A 24173-nucleotide genomic window follows, 5' to 3' on the forward strand; every position below is an offset into this window, starting at 1 on the left:
TTGATCTAGGAGGCACAGGGAGTGACGCTTTTCACACTCTAGTACTGACCTAATTTGACACCAATAATAATAATAATAATAATAATAATAATAATAATAATAATAATAATAATAATGATGATGATGATGATGATGTTCTGGAACACAACACACCAGACATCACAGTTGTGGAAAGGAAAAAGGTTTGGATCATTGATGTTGCCATCCCAGGTGACAGTCACATTGACGAAAAACAACAGGAAAAACTCAGCTGCTATTAGGACCTCAAGATTAAACTTCAAAGACTCTGGCAGAAACCAGTGCAGGTGGTCCTGGTGGTGATCGGCACATTGGGTGCCATGCCAAAAGATCTCAGCTGGCATTTGGAAACAATAGACATTGACAAAATCACGATCTGCCAACTGCAAAAGGCCACCCTACTGGGATCTGCGCACACCATCCGAAAATACATCACACAGTCCTAGATGCTTGGGAAGTGTTCGACGTGATTTTGTGATACAAAATTCAGCATATCTATCTTGTTTGCTGTGTAATAATAATAATAATAATAATAATAATAATAATAATAATAATAATAATAATATACTGCTTTATGTATATACCACATTATCTCCTCAAGGGACTCAGGATGGTTTCCAACATAGCAAGAAAACCATACATCAACAAAACATAATACAATAATGAGCATAAGTAGACTAAGCATACAAATCAATCAATTAACTACAGGCTTAAGAACTAATAACAAAATACTCCATCAGTGGGCCAGGATACAGTGATCAAGGGTTCAATGTTGGGGTAGCCAACTATAAGGTGCTAGGCGGGTCAAGTGCAACAGTATGGCATGGGGCCAGGAAGTGGATAAAGTGTTGAGCGGGGTCATAGCCGGGAGGGCCAAGGATTAGCCTTGCTCAAAGATTTGCAGGAACCACCAGGTTTCCAGATCCTTGTGGAAAGGATCCTTGGCTCTGGGAAGGGCATTCCAGAGCTGGGGAGCCACCACTGAGAAAGCCACCAAGACGACCTAGGGTTGCTTCCAATCTGTCCATATTACCACACCAAGGCCTGGCCACTTTCACATGATACACAGAAGGGTGCCTTCTCAGTTGTGTTACTATTCCCATGGAGGCCCAACTGACTCAACTGCTGATATATTTTGGGTGCCAGATCAAGATATGGAATTCTGGGTGCCAATTTATCTTTTAAGTATTGACATTTTAAACACTTTTAAAGCTCTTTTACCCCACTGCTTAATATGTTTATTTTGTTCAAATTATTCAGATTTTTATCTGGAGTGGTTTAAATTGTTTAGATTGTTTCATCTGCCATTGTGCAATCTGAGAGATGAAAATATTTGAAGGAATGAGAATGCATACTTGAAAAAAAACAAACAAAGGAGTAGCAAAGTAAGATGGCTGGTGGTCAACTAATTAGGAGCTGGACCTGAATTTTGGAGCAGCTTTTGCTCATAATAAGCTTGGAAACAATGAATACTTGAAGACTGCCATTACAATTCCCCTTTTCCCCATCCTAACTGCAGATTCATAATTTACCCTCCATTCTTAAACATATTTGCCCAGATTTTAGTTCCACAATGCTCAGTGAGATTCACTCTCAAGAAAAGTGTGTACAGGATTCTAACGTGAAAGATAAATATTTTATGTAGTGTCAGAAGGCAAAGGTAAACCTCTTCTGAACAAATCATGCCAAGAAAACCCTGTGATGATATGTCCACCTTAGAGTCACTGTAGGTCAGAAGCTACTTAAGGTCACACAAAACATATGAATCTTAAAGTATTCTGATACTCATGAATACAGTCCATGAGCACAGAAAATAACAGTGTATTAGAAAACACGAGCTGACAGCATTGTGGAAAATAATAATATTTAATCTAAATGTGCTGTATCTCTCAGCTGTTCATTACCATTTGCTGAATTTTATTTTTGCACAGGGGAATCTGCTGCTTAATTGTATGAAAGAACTCTGCCAATTCCTCTGTTATTATCCAGAGTAGGGTGAGGCAATGAGGAGTCCTTTATCTGGATTTTAGTTGGGATGGCTGATGTATGTAAATATGGAACAACTCTTCTGGAATCTTTATTTTAATCCTAAGAAGAATGACATAAATGATGAGTTTATATCTGAGAGTGGAGGGCTGAGGCATATAAAGCAAAGAATTTGCTCAAATGATAAATGTTTATGCCAAGTGAAGGGAGATTCAGAGCCTTTTGCAATGCAGCTCAGCTTATGCAAACCAAGCCACTGGCTGGGAGCAATATTACTGCTCCTTCAGTCCCTGCTCCATTCAAAATATGGCCACAGGGGAGAGAAATATGATCTACAGGGGATAGAAATTACTAACATTTAAGGTGTACAAATAATGTGGTTATATTAAACACTCAAGATTCTGATCATTAGGCCTCTATCCCCACAGGCATCTTGGATAAATAAAGCCCTATTGTTACTATACCAATGACTAAAAAAACTGAGCATGCACGTTCTAAAAGCCATGTAATTGTTAACAAACTTTGCTGTAATTAAATAGAAGAGCGAGAGTACACTGGATGAATAAAGCTGCTTATTTGAAGAAATGATTATGATTATCGTAGATTGAACTCTTACAACCTCACTCTCTATTCTGTTCTGGCTCCTGCTGATGCTGCACGTTATTTCAGCTGCGAGTTCTGCAGTTGTTTTCTTTGAAATTAGTTGGTTACTTCAATTAGTAAGTGTTCGGCAGGCAGCCACATCAGGCATTACAATTCCAAATGATGATAAATACATAAGTACACACTTATCAGAGAGGCCTTCAGGAGTTTGATTCAAACCACACCTATCTTCGACCTGCCCATCAATTTGTTTCTTGACTGCCTTTCCCCCAGATGACTATAATGAAGTATGTTCACTCCATGATAAAGAATCCCTACTGACATATTTAGGAAATAATGTCCAATGAAATGAAAGGCAAAACATTTAAAATGTGAATTTATATTTTGCGATTCAAGCCACCTGAAAAAGGAGAGCCAAATAACCCATGTCTCAGTGTGGAATGTAGGCAGCTCTATCTACTACCCAAGTGTGCTTCTGAGAGTATCTACAGTGCACAGTTACTGTAGGTAGTTATCTTCCTATAGAATCCCAGGCTTTGCAGTTTGTTGAGGTACTTCTCTACTAGTGAGTCTAACCACTTCATCACATCTACCATGGGACATGAGAGAAGCCTCCTACAAGGATGGTAAAACATCAAAACATCTGGGCATCTCCTGGCAAGTCCTTACAGATGGCCAATTCTCTCACAGAGAAGTGGCTTGCAGTTTCTCAAGTCGCTCCTGACATGAAAAAACATCACATTTATCTTGGGAAGCATCCTACAATGCTTCCACTCCAGCTGGAGGACTGATGGACTTGTTGCCCACCAGATGACATAAGGGAGCTTCCTGTGGAAGCCCCTCCTCCAACTGGAGGGAAAGCATTGTACAATACTTAATAATAATAATAATAATAATAATAATAATAATAATAATAATAATAATAACTTTATTTTTATACCCTGCCCCATCTCCCCGGAGGGACTCGGAGCGGCTTACATGGGGACAAAGCCCAACATATACAACAATAAAACAGTGAAGCGAATATTTCAACAATAAAACATCAACATCAATAAAACCATCATAAAAAACAACATACAGCATAAAATATTAAAAACAGAAGACTAAAACACTTCCCTTTCAACACAGGAGGCTTCCCATATTCTGCTGGCTCTAATGGAGGGCAACACTTTTCCTATGTGAGGGGGAAAGCATTGTTGAGAGGGAGCTGTGCGGGGGGTGACAGATTTGTCCCGCTGCTCCCTCTTTCCTCCCAGATGCCAGGAGAAGCGGGACACTTCACCTGGCTAATATGATGTTGCAAGTACATCACCCTGTACAACAGCAGATGGTTCTAAGTCTCCCAATAAGCTATAACTGTCAGAGTATTTGCAGCGCAGCAGTAGTTGGATGAAATCAGTGGAACGCAGAACAAAGAGACATCAGAGATGATGGTAAAACTATATACAGTAAAGTCTCACTTATCCAAGCTAAACGGGCCGGCAGAAACTTGGATAAGCTAATATCTTGGACAATAAGGAAGGATTAAGGAAAAGCCTATTAAACATCAAATTAGGTTATGATTTTACAAATTAAGCACCAAAACATCATGTTATACAACAAATTTGACAGAAAAAGTAGTTCAATACGCAGTAATGTTATGTTGTAATTACTGTATTTACGAATTTAGCACCAAAATATCATGATATATTGAAAGCATTGACTACAAAAATGGCTTGGATTATCCAGAAGCTTGGATAAGCGAGGCTTGGATAAGTGAGACTCTACTGTACAAGTTTTACTGTATGCAGTAATAATCAAGACAAACAGACCTGCACACAAACACAGGACTTGACTCAACTCAGAACAGAACAGAACTGATGCAATCAGCAATGCATACACACTCTTGTGTCTGGACACTCCCCAGCTCCAGCCACACATCAAGGTCATCACAGCTTCTCAGCAATTAACTCTTTCCAGACTATAGTACACTCTGGATGATGCAATCATTATGCAATACAAGCATGACACAAATTGCATTTAAACACTATCAATACACAAATCCCACATTAACAATAACTCCATAGGATAGAGACATGACACTAGTGTGGTGTCACATTGCTATAGCTTTGTAGTGATCATAGATGCTAACAGTCTTCAGCATCTAGTTGAGTAGGTGTATAAGAGCTAAACAGCATGTATAGTGGAAGATCTGTGATGAAATATCTTCATTTTAAAGACCACATGTGTTCAAAAGCAACAGAGAAGGGAGTTTATATTGTGACAGTGGCATTAGAAAAGGGAGTTGATGGGGAGCAAAATCCCCCCAAATCCCCATCTGCCCTCACAGTTGCTAGTTAATCTAGTAATGACTTCATGCTTTTTATTCTCATCAGGGGCTCATCTACACCTACCACAAATTCTGGAGGCAGTCTGGACTTGCAGTGTTCTTGATGGCCCTGAAGGCAGTCACTCTACACTACATGTAATGGTTGTAGGGCAGAGAACGTATGGTCCAATGAACCATCACCTTAGCTTAGCTGTTGCCATTTCCATGGAGCTCCAACAATCTCCGTCCTTCTCCCTGGTTGCATGGAGACGTTTGTTGATGTCAACAAAGCCACCTGGCAACAGTCAGGTGCTAGCCAGAACTCTATGGCCATCTGCTGTGATGGGAGATGGGGAGAGAGTGAGAGACATGTACCAATGTACCACTGCTGAGTGCAAGGGAAAGGGAATGGTAGTGGCAGCCCATGTGGACAGTGGAGCAGTTCACTTTAGAGCAAATCATACTGTCCACATTTTGCCTGAAGTGTGGGGCTGCTCTAGAGTTTTGGCAATATTCACCGACTTTGCTTAAAGTAAAGCTAAATTGCTTTAGCCTGATCTATCCCACATTGAGAACCAGATCTATCCCATCATTTCGGCATCCAGTAATGACTTCTAGTCTAGGATTTAGGGCGAATGTAGGAAAACCTCAAAACAAATAGAAGGCGAGAAAATAGTAGAATGGGGAGCTAATGTTACACTCCTAGCTTTGCTGTTCCATTGGGGGGGGGGGGACTAACACAGACAAGTGAAAAAACCAAATCAAAAAGTAGAAAATATTTAAGTTAAGCAAATACAGAGAAAAGGGTCAGGGTAGTCACTAACCTGAAAGTCTTATCTGCAAGGTTGTGTAACCTGTCTGAAAGTAATTGGTACAAGGTTACTCAGTGAGAGTTATTGCTGAGCAGAGATTTGAAGCAGCTGATCTGATTTCACTCTGCCACAGGTGAAATGAAGTCTACATGGTTCCTCAGCAATGTAAGACACAGCATATACTACAAATAATACCTGCCATCATGTTGTGACTTGCATAATCCCACAATTTTAAACTGCCCTTTTTAGTTGTTGCAGAGGCTGGAAGTCTCACACAATGAACAAAATCCCCTCGCTGTAGGCCAGTGGTTCTCAACTTGTGGGTCCCCAGATGTTTTGGGCTACATCTCCCAGAAATCCCAGCCAGTTTACCAGCTGTTAGGATTTATGGGAGTTGAAGGCCAAAACATCTGGGTCCCACAGGCTGAGAACCACTGCTGTAGTGGGAATCCTTTTAGATTCATGAGTCCCCTCTTCCCAGACATTTGATGTCCGGGAGATCACTAGGGGGCATCTGAGAAGTATCTGGCTACGGTCAGTTGCAGAGCAATGGCATAGCCCACTATGACCTATAGGTAGTTCTCTGGGAGGTGCCATTGTTTGGTGTATGAATATAGCCAGATGTTTCTTTTATGTCCATCAGAAACCAAATCCCTGTGGAGAAGGTTTTCCAGCACCTAAAAGGTGGTTTTGCAAGGGCATGAGCTGACAATGTAACATACCTCCATATATATAACTTTTATAGTATTTACTTATTTACTATATTTATATCATGCCTTTTTCACCTGGGGGGGGGGGATCAAGGCGATATGTTTTGCAATGCAGAATCTCAGGTAACCATGTTATTTGCACATTATTTTTCTTTTGGCTAACACTATTACTGTCTTAAAAAGCCATTGAAAAGGCCCTCATATAAACACTGGTAATAACATTAAATTTAAGTGGAATATGAAACTACTAAACCCCTCCTTTTGGTGAGGATTACTTGGAGATCATTTTGAAAAGACATTTTTAGAAAGTAATTAAAGAGTAGCAACAATTAACAAACAATGCATGGCAGGAGGTCAGACTAGATGGCCCTTGTGGTCTCCTCCAACTCTATTATTCTATAATATGCCAGAAGTCACTTTTCTAATAGCAAGTAATGGCAGTGAGCTACTTTTTTTAAAGTAGCAAGTAATACCTTACTTTAAAATCATGATACAGTAGAGTCTCACTTATCCAACATAAACGCGCCGGCAGAATGTTGGATAAGCGGATATGTTGGATAACAAGGAGAGATTAAGGAGAAGCCTATTAAACATCAAATTAGGTTATGATTTTACAAATTAAGCACCAAAACATCATGTTAGACAACAAATTTGTCAGAAAAAGTCATTCAATATGCAGTAATGCTACGTAGTAATTACTGTATTTATGAATTTAGCACCAAAACATTACGATGTATTGAAAACATTGACTACAAAAATGAGTTGGATAATCCAGAACGTTGGATAAGCGAATGTTGGATAAGTGAGACTCTACTGTACTTCAAACTGTGTTCAGTTTTCTAAAATGTTTCTGTACTTTTTGTCCAAATGCAATAGAAATTCAATGAGAAGCAGGAATTAGCCAAACTCTTTTATTCTGGCACTTAGCTTTTTTTCCCCATCTCTTGAAATCAGATTCACAAAATTATAATGTGTACGTGTTTTGAAGCTTTTTAGATTTAACTGGTTCTTACTGCAGTTGGCTGAAGCATTCTACACTCATCTGATCACAAGGGGGCAATTTTTAAAAGTCATTGCTAATGACTCATAATATTAAATCCATCTAAAGTCAAGGGTATTTTCTGAGAGTGCTATTAGCTTTTTCATGCTTTCTATATAGTCCAATTTAATCTCCTCTAATACTACAATTCAACTGCTTCACTCAGCTTCTTACATGTTTTATGAAATAAACATTAGCACAAAATAGTATATTGAATTTTATTAGCATAGGAAGCTGTGCCTCTTCCTACTCTTTCTCAATTCATATGGATAAATTCATATTCATATACCGCAATACAATTATTTTATCATGGAGTTTCTTCTATATGATTAGGAGCGCGCATGCGCGTGCACGCACACACACATATAAAACTCAGAGCAAATACCGGTATTCACATGCACGTAAACAAATCCTGAAACAATGTATGTTCTAATGAAATGAATATTGATAAACTACACGTTCCAGTGCAACACTGGGGTAAAACTGATTTTCCCACTAAACATTTCCCACTCAAAATCTCACACACTTCCCAAGCCACTTTTTCTGCTGTGGAGAAAAACTCAATGCTGAAAAAAGAAGTCTTTCTTTGAAAACTGCCAGGTCTAAATGTCTACAAATCACTCTAACTGCCTCATCACGCTAGAGCATGGATCCACTTTAAATCTGGTTTCTGACTCCTGCAGAATTCTGGCATTTGTAGTTTAGTGAGGCCCAGAACCTCTCTGGCTGAGCTGTTTAAAGTCCCCTCCCTAAAGTGAATTTAAAATGGATCCAAGCTCTAGTGTGATGAGTTGGAAACTCTTATAACTCTGAATGCACTCTTCACTTATTATAAAGGACACCATGGTTGCCCTTCTAAAACATCTAAGCCAATGACTGGTTGATTTTGCTTTCCAACACACAATCCTCATTCTCAATTTGAACTTATATGAATAGAAATGTTTTGGTCAGAAGCCTTCTCTTGTATGCAGTCTTCCATTGTTCATAGCTAGAAAATGCCTGCTAAATTCTTACAGTTAAACCATAGAATCATAGAATTGTACAGTTGGAATAGACCTGTCCTATCTGTCTGTCTATCTGTCTGTCTATCTGTCTGTCTATCTATCTATCTATCTATCTATCTATCTATCTATCTATCTATCTATCTATCTATCTATCTATCTATGATAATAGAGTATGTTTTCTCCATCAATCTACTAAAAAGGCTTCCAGGACATTCGACAGTTCCCTGCCCTTAGGTTTACAATCTAAGATATGAAACATAAGGAAAAATAATTTATTTTGTGTCAAAAGCATTGCATAACAAATACATTTTAAAATGATGAAAAAAAAGGAAATCACAAGCAACTAGAATCATAGAATCATAGAATCATAGAATAGTAGAGTTGGAAGAGACCTCATGGGCCATCCAGTCCAACCCCCTAAAAGAAGCAGGAAAATCTCATTCAAAGCACCCCCGACAGATGGCCATCCAGCCTCTGCTTAAAAGCCTCCAAAGAAGGAGCCTTCACCACAGTCCGGGGGAGAGAGTTCCACTGACGAACAGCCCTCACTGTGAGGAAGTTCTTCGTAATGTTCAGGTGGAATCTCCTTTCCTGTAGTTTGAAACCATTGTTCTGCGCCCTAGTCTGCAGGGCAGCAGAAAACAAGCTTGCTCTCTCCTCCCTATGACTTCCCCTCACATATTTGTACATGGCTATCATGTCTCCCCTCAGCCTTCTCTTCTGCAGGCTAAACATGCCCAGTTCTTTAAGCTGCTCCTCATAGGGCTTGTTCTCCAGACCTTTGATCATTTTAGTTGCCCTCCTCTGGACACATTCCAGCTTGTCAACATTTCCCTTCAACTGTGGTGCCCAGAATTGGACACAGTATTCTATGTGTCCCTCTACCACAGGGAGGAAAGTGTGTTTTGGGTAGCTCTGTCAGAGCTACCCAAAACACACTTTCCTCCCTGTGGTGGAGGAATCTGGAGCAACACGCCTTGCTACATGTTGCCGCCCTTTCTCCCATATGATGGGGACAGGGTGCCAATGCGTCCTGTCTTATCTCCACCGATGGAGGAAGGAGGGAAGGTGCGCTGGATGCCATGGGGACCTCACATGTCTTCCCTTTCACTCGTGACTGCCAGCTCAATGGCACGGCACGGCCCCCCTGGGCTGTGTGAAGAGATCCTAACAAACCTCCTGGAATATTGCTCCAGATCAGAATCCATTAAATTCACTTTGATATTTTATGCATGGTGTGAAATGTGGTGGCATTCTGGTATCCTGGCTTCAAAACAGTGGACAGATCAGCCTGGTGGAGGTCCACGGGGTGTTCAGTGGAGTGAGGACATCCCTGAACCCACCTATCCACCCCACTGCAGTGGCCCATTCCTGCTATGTACAATAGGATCAGAAAAGGGTAGCTAAATTCAGCTAATTAAAAAAAAAACAGAAACTCTTTTGAAATTTTACTCATGTCTTCTGGGCCACATAAATGACAGTTCTCTTTTTAAATGATCATTTTAATTGAATTTCCCATACAGCCTTATAATACAGAACAGCAGGACAGATGATCAAACACGCTATTCAAAAATGTTGTATTCACTCATCGCTCCTTTTTTTACACTGAAAACTCATACAATCTGCAAGTTCTAATGTGCTAATTATGTGGGAGTATGATCAAACGTCTCTCTAAAAGAAATATTCAGCTTTACACCACAACCAATGACAATAGCATAAGACTGTTTTTTTCTAATCATTTGAGTCAAACATTATTACAGTTTTCTGCCATAAGGGGGAGGGGGAGTCAGAAAAGCTTTCTAAAAAATCTTTTTTATTATTATTTTGGTCTTTTGCTTTGAAGAGCTAAGAAACAAATGATGGCTGGGAACAACAAAATCAAACCGAATAAGGAACACCAGAATAAAGAGCAAGGAAGTGGTGACAGAACCTCAAAATAATGCTAATTTGTGCTATAACAGATCTGTTTTTAAAGAAAAGAAAATGTATTTAAATAAACTTCTGTGGAAGGAGAGTTCCCAGTAAGTGTGAATAACCCTTTTCATTTAACGTGACAAAGAGAGATCGGAAAATGAAATAAAAAAGAAACAATAAATGCATTTCAAGACCACACAGTGACCATTTTCTAAAACCAGCAACAACAACTATTTGGTGGATTTATGATGTGAATGGTAACTAAAGGAGTGCTTTCATATTACGCAATTATAGTGCTATGATTCCACTTTAACTCTCATGGCGGAACCCTATGGAGTCTTGAAGTATGTAGTTTGGGAAATCACTACTTTGATTGAGAATTCTGTCTACCTTACCTTAAACTGCAAATGGTTCTGCATTTGCTTCTTTAATACTCTTATTCCCATTACGGTTTTTCTACTTACTTAAAGTTGTGTTACTTCTATATCTGGGAAAAGGGATCTATAAATATTAGCCTGGAAAGATGCAATTTAAACAGTAAATCGACATTAAACTGGCCTTGCCAGTATTTTTTCCAATTTTGCTCTGTCAAAAAATGTCAAATTCCTGCGTGACAGACATATATGTCAATGCACCTTCAAGTTCCTGTCAATGTATGGTAACTCCATTAATTTCATACAGTGTTATTAAGACAAAAAATATCATCTGCCATCCAAGTCTCATCCTGCTTGAATATCAAGATCAGCTGGGACCTGGTGTATTTGGGGGGAAGACAACACAAAACAACAACAAAGGAAGTGAGAGTGTTGGAGAACTCAGCTCAGTAACAACGAAGTGTCATAATTAATCGTCATCTTTCAGAATTTATTTTTGTAAGATGAGTTGTTTAAATTAGCTGTATTTTCATCTCCCATGAGAAATGTCCATCATCAATAACACTGCTAAAGTTATAACAACATTATAATTAGATGTGTGATGTCCCAATTTCACAGCCATTGTGCCAGCTCTAAATACTAAACACTAAAAAGTACAAGAGATATTTTTTAGAGACCAATCAATAAAATAATAGTAAAACATCCAAAATTTTTGCAGCGATTCAATGAAATAAAATGTTTCCTTCAAAGAGAAGGGTTCCAGGCTCATTGGCTGCTAATATAACACAATAGCAGCAGGTAAACAAAAGGTCAAATTATATCAAGAAACCAAATAAATGGTACATTAAGCTTTTTCAAGATCCAGGTATGAGATGCTACAGAAGAAAACCCTCAGTTTCACTATCAATGTAAAATACTCTCCCACGCCTTCCTTTCCTCCATTGAACTGTGTGTTCAAAGCCGTTCTTAATCAGTCAAGCAAAGTATTTCTTCAATAAGGCAGTTTGTAATGAAATCTGGTGTGGTTTTAAGATTGAAATGTCACTCCAAGAAGAAGAGGAAAAACTGTGGCTTCAAAAATGTATTACTTTCCAGTTTGCCCTGTGGAATGGCATTAGCAATGTTGATGGCCAAGAAAAGCACACTGGAAATTGGCAGTGATAAAATGTCAGGCAAGTTGGTGTGAAGATAATGCTTAGTGCATGGAGCGCAAGTCCAGATCAGCTTTTGTTGCCAAGATTCTCAATAATAGCATGATCCTAGTGGAAGAAAACAACTCAAGGGAAATTTAGGTTTGATACAGAAATAGTTTGATAGGAAGGAGCGATTTTTTCAAAAGAGAAACATTCAAAAAGGACAGAAGTATGGGTTAGCCTTTTCTGCTGTGCTTTTTGCCGATTTGATTGAATTCTTAGTCATTATAATTTAACCATCAAAAAGAAGAAAATGAATATGCAGCTTCAAGATATTTCTCAGTTACAGTAAAAAGCAGAAAGCTACACCACTGACCCTTAGTATTTATGACATTTATTTAGAGAACTCAAAATACTCCCATCCTTTTCTTCTTGTTATTAACTCTATTTATATCCCTACTTTTCATCAAGTGTGTAACTGAAGGATGCTTACAAATTAAAATGAACACAATATAGTTAAAATATAGAAGTCAGCATTAAAATAGAATTAAACTACCATATTCTATTCTAAGATATACTTGATTGTAAGATGCATACTAATTTCAGTATCACTCATGACCTCAAAAAACCACACTGAACAATTGAAAAATTGTCTCAGAATTGAAAAAAATACAATACTAATAATATCAAAATAATATAAATTGCACTTAAAGGTATAAACCAGGGGTCCCCAAACTAAGGCCCGGGGGCCACATGCAGTCCAACGAAGCCATTTATCCGGCCCATGCGGTGGCGGCTCCCTCCTCCTCCATTGAGGAAGATGCATGTGTGCCTTCCAAATCTTTGCTTGTTTATAATGGTACTTTAATTATTATTTATGTAATAATTAATTATTAAGGGGTGCTTAGCTAGTGCTTTTGGTGCATAAAGGCAGAAGGGAGTTGGACTAAATGGCCCAAGGGGTCTCTTCCAACCCTCTTTATTATTATTATTATTATTATTATTATTATTATTATTATTATTATTATTATTATTGACACAAAGACACAGTATAACACAGCAAATGAGAGATATGCTGGATTTCATATCACAAAATCACAAGTCGAACACTTCCCAAGCATTTAGGACTGTGTGATGTATTATTATTATTATTATTATTATTATTATTATTATTATTATTATTATTATTATTATTATTAACATTGAGGCTGGGAGGCCATCTGTCAGATGTGCTTTGCTTGTGAGTTTAGAGCACAAAGGCAGAAGGGGGTTGGACTAAATGGCCCAAGGTGTCTCTTCCAACCCTCTTTATTTTTTATTATGATAATAATAATGATATGATGATGATGATGATTAACATTGAGGCTGTATTTGTTCCTGTTTTGTTTTGTTTGTTTACTTCAAAATAAGGTATGTGCAGTGTGCATAGGAATTTGTTCACAGTTTTTGTAAAACTATAGTTTGGCCCTCCAACGGTTTGAGGGGCCGTGAACTGGCCCCCTGTATAAAAAGTCTGGGGATCCCTGGTATAAATGGTTTAAAACAGTACAATTTAAAGAATACTGCACATTTTTAAAAGTCCTTTCCTTGAAAATGTTCTGTTCAAGAAACCTGTTGGAAGAAAAAAAATCCTTATCTGTTGATGGAAAAACAGCAAGGAAAGTGCCATTCTAGCTTCCCTAAAGAGGGAATTTCAGCACCCTGGGAAGGCACTTAGGTGTCAGGCTTACTTCAAAGAACCAGTCTGAACGCAGATCAAAGACAGCTGCTCTCAAACACAATCTTTATTGAAGAATACATGACTTTGGAAAAGTCGAGAATGACCTAATGTTTACATACATCTAATTTTATCACTTCTGATGCAACGTAATATCACACGCAAATATCATCATCAAACCCCACCTTCTGGATCACATTTCCACCAAGGTTTCTATCCCCCCCACACTACAGCAATTATAATTGTTTATACTTTCACCCCTGAGTTCCCAGGCTCATTTTATCTTCTCCCGCCAGGTGCTCGCATGTTTATGTTATGAAGTCAGATTCAGGGCTTGGAAATTCAGCCCTGGGATCTGGCTGCATGACATGGCGCCCCCGTTTTCTTCGTCCTCCTCTTCGGTTCTTCTTTCACCATAGTCCTGAAACAAATCAAACAATAACTCTATGGGTCCATTTTGTCTAAAGTCCCCATATATTTTTTCAGCAAGCTGCGATGGAAGACTGGGTGTATTTTCCCTAAACTTTTTGGCAATGCCAATTGGAAAGTCACTTCATTGATAACACCCTGTATTCTGAATGGTCCAATATATTTGGGGCCCAGTTTTCTTGAAGGTAACCCCAATTTGATGTTTTGGGTACTTAACCACACTAGATCTCCTTTATCTAACTTATCGCCTTCCACCCTCTTTCTGTCTGCGAACGTTTTATACTTTTTGTGTGCTTCTTTTAACGAAGCAGTCACTTGATTCCAACATTCCATCATTTGCGTTTTCCATTTCCCTGCCTCTGTTCCTTCATTTTCTGTCCACCTCGGCAATTGGGGTAAAGGTTGTATTTCATACCCGTAAACTACTTCAAAGGGGGTTTTGTTTGTTGCTGAATGTATAGTTGAATTAAAGGCTAGTTCCGCAAACGCCAACCACCTAGACCAGTCATTTTGTCTCATGTTAGAGTACATTCGAAGGAACTGCCCAAGCGTTTGCTGAGTACGTTCTACCGCCCCGTTTGTCATGGGGTGAAAAGCAGAACTTAAACTCCTTTCTGCTCCTAGCATTTCCAAGAATTTTTCCCAAAATTTTGCTGTGAATTGTACTCCTCTGTCACTGACTACTCTACTTGGACATCCATGTAATTTGTAAATATGGTTTATGTACAATTCAGCTAGTTTCTCAGCCGATGGTAGCTTCGTCAGTGCTATAAAGTGGGCCTGTTTAGAAAACAGGTCTAATACTGTCCAAATATAACGATGTCCTTTGCTGACTGGCAGTTCTCCCACAAAGTCCATAGCTACACATTCCCAAGGCCTGGTAGGTTCCGCTACTGTCTGTAACAATCCCATAGGCTTCCCTCCTCCTGATTTATTTCTGGCACAATCATCACATTGGACAACATGATTCTTTATGTCCTTCCTCATTCCTGGCCACCAACAATGTTTTGCTATTGCCTTTGTTGTTTTGGTAATTCCTGTATGACCAGCGCTCTGGTTGTTGTGAAAACGATGCAGAATCTTAATCCTTAATATTGCTGGGATATACAGTTTCTTGTTTACAAACCAAAATCCCCCCTTCTGGTCCCCCTTTTCTGCGTTGGACGCGATCCATTGATCTCCTTTATAAGACTGTTTTAGTTCATTTCCCCAGTTATCTTCCCCGCCGAGTTCGACAAAAGCCGTGTCCTCCTTTTGGGTTTGTGCTCTTGTCCTGACAGCTAAGCCCCATTGTTTGTCAGAGAATATTGTCCCCTCCTTTGCTGTGGTTAGGCCTTCGTGTTGAGGCATGCGTGAAAGAGCATCTGCCAAGACATTCTGTTTCCCTTGAAAAAACTTTAATTGGAAATCGAATCTGCTGAAGTATTGCGCCCATCTGATTTGTTTGGGGGACAATTTTCTAGGAGACTTTAAATACTGGAGATTCTTATGGTCAGACCAAATTTCGAATGGGATTCCGCTTCCTTCGAGGAAGTGTCGCCAGCATTCTAAGGCTTTTAATATGGCTAATGCCTCTTTTTCCCATATTGGCCAACTTTTTTCAGTTTCGCTGAACTTCCGTGACAAATATCCACAGGGTTTTAAGTTCCCATTTTGATCCTTTTGCAATAGCACTGCCCCGTACGCACAGTCTGAGGCATCGCAATGGATTATGAAAGGGCTCCTGATATCAGGGTGTTTTAGGATGGGTCCTTCAGTGAAGCATTCTTTTAAGGCCTCGAATGCCTTTTGGCATTCTGGCGTCCAACTCAGTTTGGCGCCGGGAGCTTTCACTTTTGCTGTCTCCCCTTTCCCTTTTGTTTTTAAAAGTTCTGTAAGGGGTGCGGTTATTTGTGCAAAGCCTTTTATGAAGGGTCTGTAAAAATTTGCAAACCCCAGAAATGATTGTAATTGCCTCCTTGTTTGAGGCACTCCCCATTCTTTCACATCTGCTACTTTAGCTGGATCCATAGCTAACCCTTCTGGAGACATCCGATATCCCAGAAAGTCAATTTGAGTTTTATTAAATTCACATTTGGACAGTTTTGCGTACAGCTTTGCTTCTCTTAGTCTCTGCAAAACTTCCCGGACCAATTTTACGTGCTTTTCCTTATCTTCAGAAATGATCAAGATATCATCAAGGAATATGAACACCCCTCTGTACAATAACGGGTGTAGTATTTCATTTATAAGCTGCATAAAGCAGCCGCTTCCATTTTTTAACCCGAAAGGCAAAATTTCGTATTCAAAATGGCCGAATGCGCAGGAAAATGCGGTTTTCCAAGTATCCTCCGGTTTGATCCTTAATTTATGATACGCTTCAATTAAATCCAGTTTAGTAAATATGCTCCCTTTCTTCAATACGGTAATTAAATCCTTGACTAAGGGCATAGGGTATTTATTGTCCTTGGTAATTGCGTTTAAATTTCGATAATCAATGCACAATCTTAGGGAATTGTCTTTCTTTCTCCTAAATAACACTGGAGCCCCGAGAGGAGAATTAGATGGCTTAATGAAGCCTCGAGCCAGGTTTTTATCAATGTATTTTCTCAATTCCTCCTTCTCTTGCACAGACATGGGATACACTTTTGGTTTTGGTAAGTCTGCTCCTGGGGTTATTTCAATCCCTACTTCTATATTTCTTTTGGGAGGCAATTTACTGGCCTCTTTCTGATTGAAAACATCCGCAAAGTCTCTGTATTCAGGTGGCAATAGCTGTGGGTCTATTTCCCCTGCTTCGTCTTCCTCGTCCTCCTCTTCTGCAATTTTGCTTATCTCCCATTGCATCTGCTGTTCTTTAAATGCTAAGCTTTTTCCTCTCCAATCTACTTCAGGATTTGCTTGTTCGAGCCATGGTATCCCCAATATTACATGGTATGTGGCAATAGGGGCTATCACAAAGGATATTCTTCCTCCCCATTTGCCTATTTTGCATGGAACTCCCCGTAATTCCTTTGTAGATACTTCCCCAGCAGCGATTGATCCATCTAGCTGCGAAAATGCAATTGGGGAGTCAAGTGCCATCTGCTGGCATTCCAGCGCTCCTGCTAATTCTGGGGTTATAATGTTCCTAGAACACCCGCAGTCTACAAACGCCTTGCAGGTGGCCCGATTTTCTAGCCCCGAGAGGCAAATTGGTACTACTATCATGCGTTTGTCCCGACTCACCAATCTTTCCGAAGATTCTGGGGCCTGCACCTCCTCCTCCGCACGCCTCCCGGTTGCTGGCTTGGGCTTTGGGGCTTTTGGCGGCTCCCCCTTCCGGGCCCAGCATTCCGCTGCTCGGTGGCCCGTCTTCCCACATACAAAGCATCCCGGTTTAGGTTTGTTGTCGTCTCCTCTGGAGGGAATCCCCGGCCTCCCTCCGGGTCTTTCTTGCTTCCTCGTTTCTCCTCGACCTCTCGCCACCGGTCTTTGCTGGCCGCTGCTGCTCCTGAAGCGCTTTACTTGTGCCAGGGTAGATTCGACGCGCCCCGCTAGTTGAATCCATCCCTGGAGCGTCTCGGGGTCGTCTCTGTGCGCTGCCCAGCTGAAAATCTCGGGGCGTAGTCCCTCTTTAAATAGTTCCACTTTGGTTACTTCAGACCACTCCGGTACCCTTTCCGCGAGGTGGAGGAATTCCTCTGCGTACTCGGGCACCGTTTTGTCCCTCTGTTTTATTCCTTTCAGCTGGTCTCGAGCCCTCAATTGCTCTAGCCGGTCTCTGAACCGGTTCTCCAGTGCGGCGAGGAAGCGGGGCACTGACCTCAGGCATGGGTCGCGTCTGGCATGCAATTGCACATACCAGCTGGCTGCTCCTCGCTTTAGTGTGTTGCCGATGGCTCGAACCCTGCTTGCTTCGGAGGGAAATGTGTGCGCGTTGTCTTCCATGTATCCTCTAATGCTAATTAGAAAAAAGTTCAGTTCCTCTGATTCCCCTCCGTATTCCAGCTTGAGATCTTCCCTTCTAGGCATCCATTCTGCAGCCCTTTGATATTGTCTGGGCGGCATGGGGAAGGGTTGCATCAGGTTTCCTCGGGTGGCTCCTTGGAACACGCCGCGCCCCACTCCGGTGGTCATTCTGCGCGGCTCCTGGAAGTCTGCCGCCGCTGTTGGCTCTTCCGCCCATCCGCATACTGGCCTAGCTGTAGCCCCCTCATCTCGCCTTTCCTCGTCGTACGGCACATCCTCCTCCTCTTCCTGGACCCCCCGCTCCTCTCCGCCTTCGTCTGCGAATCCACTGGACCCGATCCCTGGCCCCAGTGGCCTTTCCACCCCGACGCCCATTCGGGGGGTTGGGAGCTCTGTTGGAGACGGCGGCCTCAGGGTCCCCAGGGCTCGCTGACGCTCCACTTCTCGCGCCATGCTGCCCCGGAACTGCAGCTCCTGCCAGTATTCCTCATCTCCCTCGTCCCTTGCCGCCACGGGGCTCTGCGTTGATGCCCGCTGGCCCCTCTGGCTCCAATCTCCTTCTTTGCTTGGTTCTCTCTCGGCGCCATATCGGCTGGCCTCCTTCTGGAGATTCTCTTCCAATAATGGCACCAATCTCCCCACGGTTTCCGACAGCCTGGATAAATTAGTTTCCAGGATGGATAACCGCAGGGCCACGGTCTCCGGCATACTTCCTCCAGATCCCCAACTGGTTTCTGCAGCTGCAGAGACGCCTCTTCCGAGCCTGGGAATTCTCTGGGTCACGCCGTTCGGCTTGGGGTACCCCGTAGAGGAAGCTATGGCTTGCAGCGTCTCTTCTCTCTTCGGCCGGGCCCCTTGCAAAGGCCTCTCTGCCTCATTTGGGCTTTGATCTTCTTCCTCGCTCATTATCACTTCACTGCGAATTCCGCAGGAGGGTGAGAAATGGGATTCTCGACTTTAATGTCAGGCTTACTTCAAAGAACCAGTCTGAACGCAGATCAAAGACAGCTGCTCTCAAACACAATCTTTATTGAAGAATACATGACTTTGGAAAAGTCGAGAATGACCTAATGTTTACATACATCTAATTTTATCACTTCTGATGCAACGTAATATCACACGCAAATATCATCATCAAACCCCACCTTCTGGATCACATTTCCACCAAGGTTTCTATCCCCCCCACACTACAGCAATTATAATTGTTTATACTTTCACCCCTGAGTTCCCAGGCTCATTTTATCTTCTCCCGCCAGGTGCTCGCATGTTTATGTTATGAAGTCAGATTCAGGGCTTGGAAATTCAGCCCTGGGATCTGGCTGCATGACACTTAGGACCTTTTCAAACAGGGTTTTGTAGCCCCGTTTTGCCGCCTTTAAGTGTGGCAAAGGAAGTCCTTTGACAGGGCCTACCTTGAGACGATGAATGCCACTTTTCCTTCCAGAGTCAGGGGGAGGTAACTACGGGATGGTAAGTATATTTTTATAGCTGTGACACAGCTACCTGCATTTTGGGGCTAAAAAGCCCATGGGATGGTAGAAAGGGCAGCGGGCAATGTGCGTTGCCACCCTTTTTGCCATCTGATGGAGGGGAGGGAAAGAGTGCCAAAGCACCCACTCCCACCCTCCGTAATTCCCCATGCCTCCAACAACACAGTTTGTGTTGCTACAAAATTGGATATGTATGTGTGCAGGAGGGTTGCAGTCCTCCAGAACTTGAATTTGGGGAACATGGAGGCTATAGTAGGGTGGTGGGGACAGAGGCGGTCCAACCATAAGGCGAACTAGGCACTTGCCTGTGGCGCCATCATCCCGGGGGCACCATTGTCCTGGGAGGAGGGCACCACTCTCCACCTCCTTCTCTTTCGGGCCTTCCAGCAGCCACGCTGGGCCTCCCGGCGGCCGTGCTGGGCCTCCCTCTGCCCGCGCTGGGCCTTTCGGCCAGCGCGGACCCACCTTCGCACCACGCGAGCCCACTTTTGGGGCCTTCAGAGATTGTGAGGTCTGTGGGAACTTGGAAGCTAGGTATGTGGGGTTTATATATCTGTAGAAGGTCCAGGATGGGAGAAAGAACTTTTCTTTGAAGCAGGTGTGAATGTTGTAATTAATCACCTTGATTAGCATTTAATGGCCCTGTGGCTTCAAGGCCTGGCTTCTTCTTGCCTGGGAGAATCTTTTTTTGGGAGGAGTTAGCTGTCCCTGATTGTTTACTGTCTGGGTTTCTTCTGTTTTCAGAGTGTTGTTCTTTATTTATTGTCCTGATTTTAGAGAGGGTTTTTTCAATACTGAGGGCTATCTGGGTTATCTAAGTCCACACTGCCCTATATCCCTGTTCAATGTTTAGTGCTAAATTTGCAAATATAGTAATTCCTACATAACATAAACCATGTATTGAACTGCTTTTTCTATTGATTTGTTGTAAAACGTGATGTTTTGGTGCTTAATTTGTAAAATCATAATGTAATTTGATGTTTAATAGGCTTTTCCTTTATCTTTCCTTATTATCCAACATTTTCGCTTATCCAACGCTTTTATTTTTCAGTGATTGGTTTGGAGGGGGGGCGCGCCAAAATTCTGTTCGCCTACACTTGAAAACTACCTAGGGCCGGCTCTGGGTGGGGATGTAACTGTTCTCCATTTAGCAGGATTGTGTCAGCAGAGAGCCACCATTGGATTCTACACAATGGACCCAAAATATAGAAAGTTCACATCATTGGCACAATTCACATTGTTCCATTTCTTTATGTTCACATTTATTCAAAGTATAAATTTGCTCCCTTAAAATGGTACAGGCTCTTTGCCTGAGATACTAAACACACTCTTCCTTCTCTGCACTTCACTGTCACCTTGGCACTTGGGGTATTTTCACAGCAGATTGCTATACTGACAGGCACTGAACTAGATGGCTCTGAGAGATTTCTTCCAGTTCTATGATTTTATAATTCTTTCACTCTCAATAGAGCACAAGGCATATCATGAGCCAGTATCTGAACCATGTGATATTCCCCCTCCAGAATTTAATGAGGCCTCATTCCCATATCTATTGTAAAAACTTCAAATGTTGCAGTTGTGCCAAAAAAGGAGTGACATTATACCCATGTTTTATAACAATGGCAAGACAACTTTGACACATCTTAATTACTACACGAAGAAATTAATTAAAGGCAACTATTTATTTGTAACCATTTGTTTCCAATATGTCACAAACTGTACAGCCTTTCTTCATGGAGAGGTGCTCCAGTCTTTGGTAGTGTCAAGAATGAAACCAAAAAGATTCACATCTTCGAAAGTAAGGTAGGTTTAATTTTACATGCACTAATATGTGCAGGTAAAGTTTTAAAAGTGCACTGTTAATAACAACATTCCATTATAAGGGATAATTACTTTCTATATCAGTTGTCAAAATGAAAAATCAAAGGACAGCTTTTCTATGTTTTAAAGACTATTTCCACCAAACCTTATCTAACATGTTTGGATTTAAATTGGTTTAAAATGTATTTCTTTAGGAATTTAGATTATTACAGTAATTAAAATTACATTTTGCTAATGATATTGCTTGCTCTTAATGAGGGCACAGAACCATATTGATTTACAAACTATGGATGCTAAGAAAGTCCTAGCAGTGGTCCATGTAATATTTAACCTCTTTATAATTAAATGGGCTTTGTCATTGTATTATGTTTTTTGAATTTTGTGAATTTTTGTGTCTGTCCGAAAACATATTTAACTTGTTCCTTCTCCTAGTAGCTCATGAAAGGATATGCAAGTAGCATCTTCTAACAGAGTTAACGAATATCTTTTCATTGTTTTAATATAATCATGGTAAATTATTTTTTTCATGTCAGGAGTGACTTGAGAAACTGTAGGTCATGTCTGGTGTGAGAGAATTGCATGTCTGCAAGGACGTTGCCCAAGAGACGCCTGGATGTTTGATGCTTTATCATCCTGTGGGAGGATTCTCTCATGTCCCCGCATGGGGAGCTCAAGCTGACAGATTAGAGCTCACTCCACTCCCCAGTTTCGAAGCGCCGACCTTTCGGTCAGTGGTTCAGCCAGCACAGGGGTTAACCCATTGTGCTACGGGGGGCTCCAGTAAACTTTTAGAGTGGAAACTGTGGTACAGAAGGGAACCATAGGACTGATTCTTTCCAACTGGCTAAGATATGCAACTCTGAAAATAACTTTATTTTGATTTAGATTTTTCTGAACCCCAAAACTGTGAAGATGGTAGGACTGTAATTTTTATAGTAGGTTGGGAGACTTTGGGTTCGCCCGCTTGTGGATATATGTGAGATTTTAAAAATATGTTTTCTTTCACCAACTGACTCTTTTATTTAACACACAACTTTTCCCTATTGGCTCACATCAAGTCCCCTGTTGTTTCAACAGAACTTTACCCATTCATACTGTACGAAGTTCACATTATTTTCCTTACATTTTATATCTGAGACATGTAAGCCTCACAAATATTTGAACTCTTGGGTGAGCTGCGTTTCTCTTTATAATAAATCTTGGAGGTGTAAAAGGATTCTAGAAAGTTTCAATTCAGAAGGAATCCATCTACATCAGGGAGTTATCATACATAATCTTGATCGCATGATAAGAAATAACTGGTCTCAACGTGAACTAATAAAGCCAATTATGAATGTAGAGCAAATCAAATGCTAAAGTAAATGAAGTCTAAACTTTTCTTAGAAGCTAAAGTGATTAAACTAAGGCTATCATACTTTAGACGCAGCATAAGATAATGTGAGCAATGGAGAAAATATTATGTCTGACAGAGTAGAGAGCAGAAGGAAGAAGGAAGGCCATATTACAGATGCCCTGATTTAATGAAAGAAGCCACTTCCTTGAGTCTGAAAAACCTGAGCAGGGCACTAGGGGTGCTTCTTGACAGGGCAGTTGCCCTGATGCTGATCCAGAGTCAGCCCCTGGACTAACTCGGGAGCTGCATGGTAGCTAGTTAGTTGCAACACCTGAAGCTTTCGAACTGGCCCTTGTGGCAAAGCCAATTTGCTCTTGCTCATCTGCCACCCAAACCATGACTCCTCTCTAACTTTCCTTAGTAGTACCTGGTTGGAACCAAAATAGCATCAGACACTTCTCAATGCCTGGAATTATGATATACAGCATGCCGGAGAGGCAAGGAAGAGAGAGATGAGAGATCCTTCCCCTCTCCTCCTCCCATCTTCCTGGAGTGCTGGATATTGCCAATCCAGGCATCAAGGAGTGTCGAACACCATTTGATGCCCACCAGACACCACTAAGGTAAGTTAGAGGAGTGAACGGCAAGTGTCATCCCCCTTCCCCAAGCTGCCTAAAGTCACTGGATAATCTGAGGTTTATGGAAAAATTGGGATTATCCAGTGACTTCAGGTAACGTTATGCTGGATCAGCTCCATGAATCTTTTAATGACCATGGAGCTGGTCTACCTTCCCTACACAGTAAACAACATGCCCTGGGACTCTTGGAGGTCTCCCACTCATAGGATCACCATACATCAAAGCTGACTTGATGGCAAATAATAATTATTTTTATGATGAGTGACGCTACCTGAATGCCAGATGCACTAGAGTCAGCTTCATTTACAACCAAAAACCCAGTTTCCCAATGCTAGCTATGGAATGAGACACACAGCTGGAGACAATTGTCCCTGAGAATACAGTCTTCTGTATGTGAAATGAGTGCTATCCAACTTTGCTGTGATAATTCTGCTTTGCTCATGTCATGTGAGAATGAGGACTAATTATTTCTCCCAGATGAAGAATTTAATAATTCAGAACTTGTTCCCATCTATGCCAGCAACTCTGATATCATAAAATGTTCTTTGGTATTCTCCCATAAATAACTATTTTGACTATAACTATGAGAAATAATTGGCTAATTTATCCCCAAATTCTGAAAGTAGTTTAAAAATCAGCTTTAAGAAAATGATTAAAATTGTGAACTAAACCAGTAACATATGGTTAGTTTGAGTGATTCAAATGGTCTTAGTTATTTCAGTTCTAAAATCTTAAAAGGCAATGGTGTAACAAATATGAGAAGTACGTAATTTTCTAATGGGACATTAACAGTAACCAAGCTCTACAAATTATATTTTTATAAGATACATAAAACATTTATGATATGTTAGAGCATGGCATTCTTAACCAGAAGCCAATTTTATATTTTCAAAGGACAATTTGAAATGTATTAC

General features: G+C 41.0%; 1 protein-coding gene across 6 annotated transcripts in view; it reads right to left on the bottom strand.

The window, feature by feature from the left end:
• grid1 (glutamate ionotropic receptor delta type subunit 1) overlaps nucleotides 1-24173 on the bottom strand; it is a 1053635-nt gene that overhangs the window by 272058 nt on the left and 757404 nt on the right. The window lies entirely within an intron of this gene.

This window comes from Anolis carolinensis, chromosome 3, assembly GCF_035594765.1.
Source record: "Anolis carolinensis isolate JA03-04 chromosome 3, rAnoCar3.1.pri, whole genome shotgun sequence".
Classification (NCBI taxonomy): Eukaryota; Metazoa; Chordata; class Lepidosauria; order Squamata; family Dactyloidae; genus Anolis; species Anolis carolinensis.